At 41.9% G+C, this 7,884-nt stretch overlaps 1 long non-coding RNA gene across 1 annotated transcript; it reads right to left on the bottom strand.

Moving 5' to 3' along the window:
* Positions 1 to 3,085: 3,085 nt before the first annotated feature.
* Positions 3,086 to 6,530, bottom strand: LOC141772048 (uncharacterized). Its single transcript, XR_012594831.1, has 2 exons — positions 3,792 to 6,530; positions 3,086 to 3,713 (listed from the first exon to the last, which is right to left on the bottom strand). It is a non-coding gene; the product is annotated as an uncharacterized LOC141772048 (long non-coding RNA).
* Positions 6,531 to 7,884: the final 1,354 nt, after the last annotated feature.

The following is a 7,884-nucleotide window of genomic DNA, read 5'->3' as shown; positions in this document are numbered from 1 at the left end:
AAAATGGCTCAACTGTCGAGAGAAAAAGTACCCGGATCATCGCCGATCTTCCTTTAACTCCTCCTCTCAGCCCTCGCTCCAGCCTCGGTCTGGGGCTCATTCACATGAATGGAGGAAGGGAAATAACTCTGGATTCGGCTATTAGTGCATTTTACACTTTTAGGACCTAATAATGTAAAGGGACTGTTTGTAACTTCTTACACATATAAATCAATCCGTGTCAGTGTCCCATGCGCGCTTGCGTGTGTCTACGCTGTTCAGACTCAGACTCCAACACAAACTACAGTGAAGCACCAAAACCTCTTGGTTGTATCTAGTGAAGCCCGTCTGTTAAACAGTGTTGGCCGCGGTCGGAGGACGCGGGGGAGACCTTAGCTTTGGTCTCCAGGGCCGGAGTCTCTGCTGTACTCTGCTCCTCTGCTCCTCTGCCTGTCTTTACTCACACACCGCGCTCGTTCTCTCTCTCGCTCTCCAGCTCTCACGTGCATGTGCGCACACTCCACACTGCAGAAGAGTTAGTTTAGCTCTGAGAATATCTAGTAAATGTACAGTGGACTTGTGAAGTGACGGGGCTCCTCAGCGAGAAACGTTACCATCTCCGACCAAAACTCCGGTGTCTCCCGTTCCCTCCGGCCGCGGTCGGGAGGCTGAGGCAGGAAAAGCCAACTCTAGGATCAGCATTGATTCATGGAGAGACCTTCGTCTGGTCAGCTAACATTACTGCCAAGCAGCTGAAATATAGAGTGATATTGTGCTTTTAGCTGGCGTGTGTCGCCTCACTGTGTTGATCGATGCTCGTTCATGTCTATGTAGAGAGAGCACAAACGCGAGCAACAGGACGCAGACCTTTGTTGACTTAACGGCCACAGGTGTTGCTGTCAACAAGACATTTCTGATTCTTACAAATAGTCCCTTTAAATAATGGCTATTCAAGTGTTCATACTGGGTAGTTCATTTACTTGAAGAAAAAAAAGATCCGCTGATATACAGACGTCTCTTTCCCGATGTAAAGCTATGGGAAAAGGTCTTTCTGGGCCCAATGGCATCACGTGACGGACACGGAAGTTGCATTACCCCCGTTTGGCCACTATGAAAGTTGGCATCAACGACCGCCGCTCTTCTTGGGGTCTTGCGCTGGACACTACAGCACCATAAATGTCCCACAATGCAATGCAGCAGTAATGACAACGTTCATAACGGACCTTGGTGGACAGCTAACATCGATAACGCTTCAATTTAACTGCAAGTATAAGATTTCACTTTACTAGACATAATATGTATTTTAAATTAATTCAGACTTTGATTCTCACAAACCGTTGTCTTAGTCACATGAGGTTGGCCCGGGTTACCATGGTTACACGTCTCCAACCGGCAAGGACGCTCTCAGAAAGTGACGACGTAAATTACAGCTGAGTGTGTCCGAAAAGATACTATACTACTGTTTATACACACAAAAGTATGTTGAACGATAGTACACATATTGAGTATGTAGTGCATAGTATGCAACAAACACCATGTTATGTTGTCCGTTAATATTTGTTATTAAACGGCTTTGTTGAATACTCAATTCTGATTGGTCAATCACAGCGTTCTACGGTCTGTTGTTTCAGACAGTTGCCATGTATAACAGCCCGTTACTATGGGCACAGTTGATGTTAGACTCTGGCGGACTGTGTTTTGTCAAATTATTGACTTCTTAAGTAAGTAGCCATATAGTAAGCAGGATAATGTACAGCTACGGGGTCATTGTTGTGAAATAAACCCTGACAATGACTGGCTCGCTGTACATTATCCCTTACTTAATCATGTAAAGTATTGCTTTGTTTGTCAGTCAGGTTTTAATAAGCTGAAGGACATTGAGTATTTGGGGACGATTGCCAGCATGTCCCTTAACCCAGACTACGCAGCAGCGCTGTTTGAAGGAAAAGTGAGTCAGGGCTTTGTTTCTCTTTTTATTGACCAATTGATTGATTATTGAGCGGGCTTCATCATTTATTGTTGTTTTTTTTAGCGTGAATATACTACAGGTCTGTGTGTGTATGTTTGGATAGAAGGCAAAGACCAGTATGAGAATAAGCAGATGAAGTTGTTTCCAGACGATGACAGACAATGTCGGCTCCTTTGCCACGCACTCACCGCCGACTTCCTCTACTACGGCACTGATGTAAGGCTCAGCACATCCTCACCTCAGTCAGCCAACTACATTTTGTTTAGTAGGACATAACAGGAGGACACTATTTAGCTTAAGTAACATGTTTCCTCGGTAGCTGTGTGAATGTAAGCATGTTTCTCGTAAAGCAAGTTTACAATGAAGCTCCTCCACAAATAATGATCGGAAGCCTGACTCCATATGTTCTCTTTTCATTATCTTCCCCTCCCTTTATCCCTGCCTCTCTTTTTCTAATGGATGTTATCATCTCTCTGTCTGTCTGTATCTCAGTCAGGTAATGTGGTGTGTGTCTTGTTGGAGGACTCGGAGACTGTGAGCAGCTACAGCCACACGGTTGGTGTGAGGAAAGTGTTCCCAGACCTAAACGGTGCACGGCTGGTTTTCATCGACGACAAGAACTGCGGCTTCCTGCTCTCCCCTGCAAATATCAGTGCATGGTTATGGTTACTTGACACATCTATGCACGTATACAGATAAACATATAGTACAGTGTACTCCGTGGTTCTTTGCACTCTAATAGAAGTAGCTAATCAAATACCAAGTGATGAAATATGGTAAGACGGGTTGCATTCATATTTTATAGAGGTAAGAAAGTAATAAAATAAGGATAATGATGAATAATAAAGTTTATTTATATGGCACTCAAAACCAGAGATTACAAAGTGATCAAATAACAGATTTGGATTAACAAGAGTCTAAATGTGTGTGTGCGTTTGTGTGTGTCCAATCCAGGCTACAGACTCCTGCTCTGAGCTCCCAACTTCTCTCCCACCATCACCGGAGTGCTGTGGGACAACTGGCCTGCTGACAGAGGAGTGTTTGTAACTTATGATGATGACAAGGTCTACACCTACGCCCTGCACAAAGCCATCATATATGGTAGGGTAACGCCACGCCATCACACACACACACACACACACACACACACACACACACACACACACACACACACACACACACACATGCACACACACACACACACACACACACACACACACACACACACACACACACACACACACACACACACACAGCAACTGTGTATATTTTATTATGTAAATCAACAAAATACTATCATCTAACATCTAAATGCATAATGCAAAAAAATGGGGTTATATGTATGTATAATATGCAAGAATGAACTAAAAACAATGTATAGACTAATACAAAAATAATCCCTCTCCATCATGACTGATGACCTACTAGCAGTGTGTGGTGGTGTGTGTTTCTGCAGAGACCCTGCAGCCCTCTGCCTGGATTTTCTCTTTTCTTCTGATTCTGCTTTACTTGGGACGCTGCTGGCCGTCTGCCAACAGCCTTTGGGCCCCACGTGGGGGTGTAACGATGTGGGGGTGTAATGATAAAAATGTACAAACTACTCTCTAACCGAAAACGGGAGGTAAGCACACAACTAAAGAATTATGGCTGCAACCAATAATAAAACAGTCAAATTAAAGCTACTGCTCAGATATGCAGGGAAAAAACAATCATGAACTATTCAACTTAACACTACGAGCTCACCACGGCAGCAAACAAAAACAATCTGAAGCACTATAAAATACACTGCTGAATCCAGCACACACGATTATCAACCACTGTCTACATCAACCACAAAACACACAGGCTGTTTCTGTTCTGTTAGTTTACTTTATAAGATACGGCAGGTTTAAAGTATTTATTCAAACAACTCATAGTGAAGTGAGACAAACAGGATCATCAACGAGGGGAGACGGGAAATATAAAACATTCATCCACAACATTTACTCAAACTGCTTTTTCAGTTCCAGCACCTAAACAGTGGTTCCAGGTTCCTGTTACTTTATAATGTAAACAAACGATCCGTCAGCAAGGAAATAAAAGCCTCTTGTCTACGGGACTGGTCTCTTGAGTGAGCTCCAGCCAGCTCCTAGCGGTCTCTGAGCGTGACTACCCGGCTGGCTGGCAGCGACCCAGGCAGGCGCTAGCTAGCTGTCACGGCAGTTTGTGGAGCTTCTAAACTCCGACAACGGTTGAGCAAATGTTCGATTCACCATCTAACTTCGTAAAACTGCCGATATTAATAATCTACACAGTTGATTTCTCGCCTCAAAAACTTTCAGAAGTGAATTTAGTGATGAAAAAAATAGCCTTAGAAAATATAATATAAATATAAATAAGAAATATATGTAGATATATATCTATATTGTTTTGGTCATGCACATGCTATACATTTTCACTATATTTCCTAAGTGACCTTAATTTGTCATATTTTGTTAGCAGCTCTTATTTTGAAAGGGCGCGTTGCCTGTCTCACTCAATATAGTACTTGTGAGAGAACAGCATCATTGTCGTGTTTTCCCTCGTATTCATATTTCCCCTTTTACAGGTAAGAGAGTGTTGAAAACATCTTTTGTAATTCATGACAGCTCCTTCATGTTACAGGGCTTGAATAGATGGTAATTACCGGCAAAAAGAGCCTCTTGAAATAGTTTTATTTTACTCTGAGAAAACTGTTATGCTAGCCGTTTCAAGACGGGAGCTAGCATCATTCGTGCTGGGTCGAGCTCCATGCAGTTAGAGCGAGGAGAGTGAGCGGTTATTTTACAACCTCCTGTACAACATGCAAAGAACTGTGGCACTGCAGGTGTACAGAATGTAATGTTGAAGATCAAAAATGCGTTGAACATGTGTTTTCACTGATAATTCTTACTATAGTACATGGTTTAAGACTAAGATCTTGGTGAAACGTTAGAATTTGTTATTTCAAGGTGAAACAATACATTTCATTTGTAACTAAAGTAAAACTGAATGTTTCACAGAAAGTGTAATTTGGTTAAAACTATTTATAGAAATCTGATTTTATGTTTGCAGTGAAACTGAGATTATTTCTAATTACTGTGAAAACTGATTTTTTTTGTGTTTTGTTTATAATATAGTGACAATCCAGTTTGTTTTGTAAAACAAAAGAGTCACTGTTAAGTTGTGTTCTCATCTGTAATGTTAGTTATGTGAACTTTAAGTTGTATTATTTTGGTGAGCACTTTTATTGTAAGTTATACGTCCTGTTTTATGTGACGTGATTTCCTGTGTAACTGTCGTGATTGTTTCTGTCTACGGCATATGTTACGTTACTGCACTTCACGGCAATGAGGAATGTGAGCGGTAAATTACCCATGCCATGGCTACTGATGTGTTTACCAGTGCTGTGAAGAGAAAGAGAAAATAAACAAACCAAACGACATATACGGTGTGATTTTATTACAACATGGACAACGAAGCAGAAAACACAACAGGTTATGGGCCGAGGCGCAGCACAGGAGGAAGATGGCAAAGGTTAGTTTTCAACGGAGACGAAAATAACTACGAACTTTGGGAGGTGAAGTTTCTTGGCCACTTGAGAATAATAGACTTGAAGGAAACAATACTCTCCGCCGCTGACCCCGATCCAGAAATTAATGCAGTATGCTACGTGGGACTAATTCAATTCCTTGATGATAAAAGCCTCTCGTTGGTGATGAGAGATGCGCCGGATGACAGAAGAAAAGCCCTACAAATACTACGGAGTCATTACGCCAGTCAGGGTAAGCCAAGAATTATCGCCTTGTATACAGAGCTAACTTCCCTAAGGGAAGAGCCTGAAGAGACTGTGACAGACTATATCATACGTGCTGAAAGAGCAGTAACTTCCCTAAGAAATGCAAAGGAAGTGATTAGTGATGGACTAATAATAGCTATGATTCTGAAAGGCCTCCCAGAGTCATATAAGCCTTTCGCCATCTATACGACGCAGAGCAGCGAGGAGTTGACGTTTACTAAGTTCAAAAGTAAACTCCGAAGCTATGAAGAGACAGAAAAGTTCGACACCAAACCAAAATCGGACAATGTGTGAAAGTGGACACAAAGTCAGTGACCTGCTACAGCTGTGGAAACCGCGGCCATATGGCGAGAGACTGCCGACAAAAAGGAGTACCTAAGTGGTGCAGCTACCCTAGGAGGTCGACACACAGTGACGAAACATGCAGGAGGAAAACCAGTCACAAAGATGATGCAAAACAAACTGCGGAGAGACAAGAAGACAACGAGGAAGAACAGACATTTGTATTCAAGGCCAGCCAAAAGTTTCTACTAGACAACATTAAAAGAAATGTAATAATGGAAGATTGTGGAGCTTCATCTCACATCATCAGAGAGGAAAACCGATTTGTGAGATTTGATGAGACTTTTGACCCAAAGAAACACTACATGGAGCTAGCAGATAGAAGCAGGATGAACGATGTGGCATTGAGGCGAGGTGACGTAGAGGTGTCTTTGCAGGACTCCAAGGGGAAATGTGTCACAGTCACACTGAGAAATGCCTTATTCATTCCAACGTATCCTCAGAGCACATTCTCCGCGAAAGCAGCCACAACCGATGGAGCCAAAGTAAGCTTCAAGGAGGGACAAAATGAACTCATAAAGAAAGATGGAACAATCTTCCACATCGTGGAACACGGGAGATTGTACTACCTGAAAACGGTAAATAACCACGGACAATACATTGATGATTCAGTAAATGACAAGATGTCCAGTGACAAAGTGAATTTAACTTGTGATGTCAAAACATGGCATGAGATTTTGGGACACTGCAATGTAGACGATGTATTGAAATTGCCAGATGTAGTAGAGGGCATGAAGATCACAGGTAATAACCAAGATAGAGTGTAATGTTTGCACAGTGGGAAAATTTGTCAACACCAGAAATAAGAAAACAGATGCAAAAGCTAATGTGCCCTTGGAGTTGGTTCATACTGATTTGAGCCAACCAACCTAGAGGGACACAAATATGCCATTTCATTCACAGATGATTTTTCAGGCTCAGTGTCTGTGTACTTCCTTAAAAACAAGAGTGAGACAACATTAGCAATGGAGAGGTTCCTAGCAGACAGCGCACCATACGGCACTATAAAATGTATCAGATCAGATAACGGCACAGAATACATGAGCAATGCTTTTCAGTCACTATTAAGGGAAAAAGGTATAAGACATGAGACATCATCCCCTTACTCTCCTCACCAAAATGGTACAGCCGAGAGACAATGGAGAACCCTTTTTGAAATGGGAAGGTGTCTACTATTAGAAAAGGGATTACCAAAAGTACTGTGGCCTTATGCTGTTCAAAATGCTGCTCATATTCGCAACAGATGCTACAACGACAGGACTAAAAAGACGCCATACTTCATGATAACAGGAAGAAAGCCAGATCTCTCAAAAATGTGGGTGTTTGGATCAGATTGTTACACAAACAAGCATGATCACAAGAAACTGGACCCTAGATGTGAAAAGGGAATATTTGTAGGGTACAGTAAGAACAGCCCAGCATACCTGCTCTATAATCCACATACAGAAAAGGTGTCAAAACACAGACTGGTGAAATTCATTAAAAAGAACAGCGTTGAACAACAGACACAAACAGATGAGTGTGATTCAGAAATCCAGGCATACGAAAACAGAGAACCTGGTAATGAGAATAGTGCTGATGTGCCACAGAGTCAGGACAGTACAGAAAATCAGATCCTATGTGAAAACGAGGAGAATGTAAACACAGATGATACAGATGGGTTACAACAAAATACAGAAAACGTAACCCTAAATGAAAATGAAAACAGTACAGACGCAAAAACTAGACATAATCAAAACCATCGCTACCCAAAAAGAGAAAAGAAACCTCCAAAATACTTGGAGGATTATCTCCCAGA

This window comes from Sebastes fasciatus, chromosome 8 (assembly GCF_043250625.1).
Source record: "Sebastes fasciatus isolate fSebFas1 chromosome 8, fSebFas1.pri, whole genome shotgun sequence".
NCBI classification, from domain to species: domain Eukaryota; kingdom Metazoa; phylum Chordata; class Actinopteri; order Perciformes; family Sebastidae; genus Sebastes; species Sebastes fasciatus.
The sequence above is the reverse complement of the archived record's forward strand: the minus strand, read 5'-3'. Positions and strand labels throughout refer to the sequence as shown.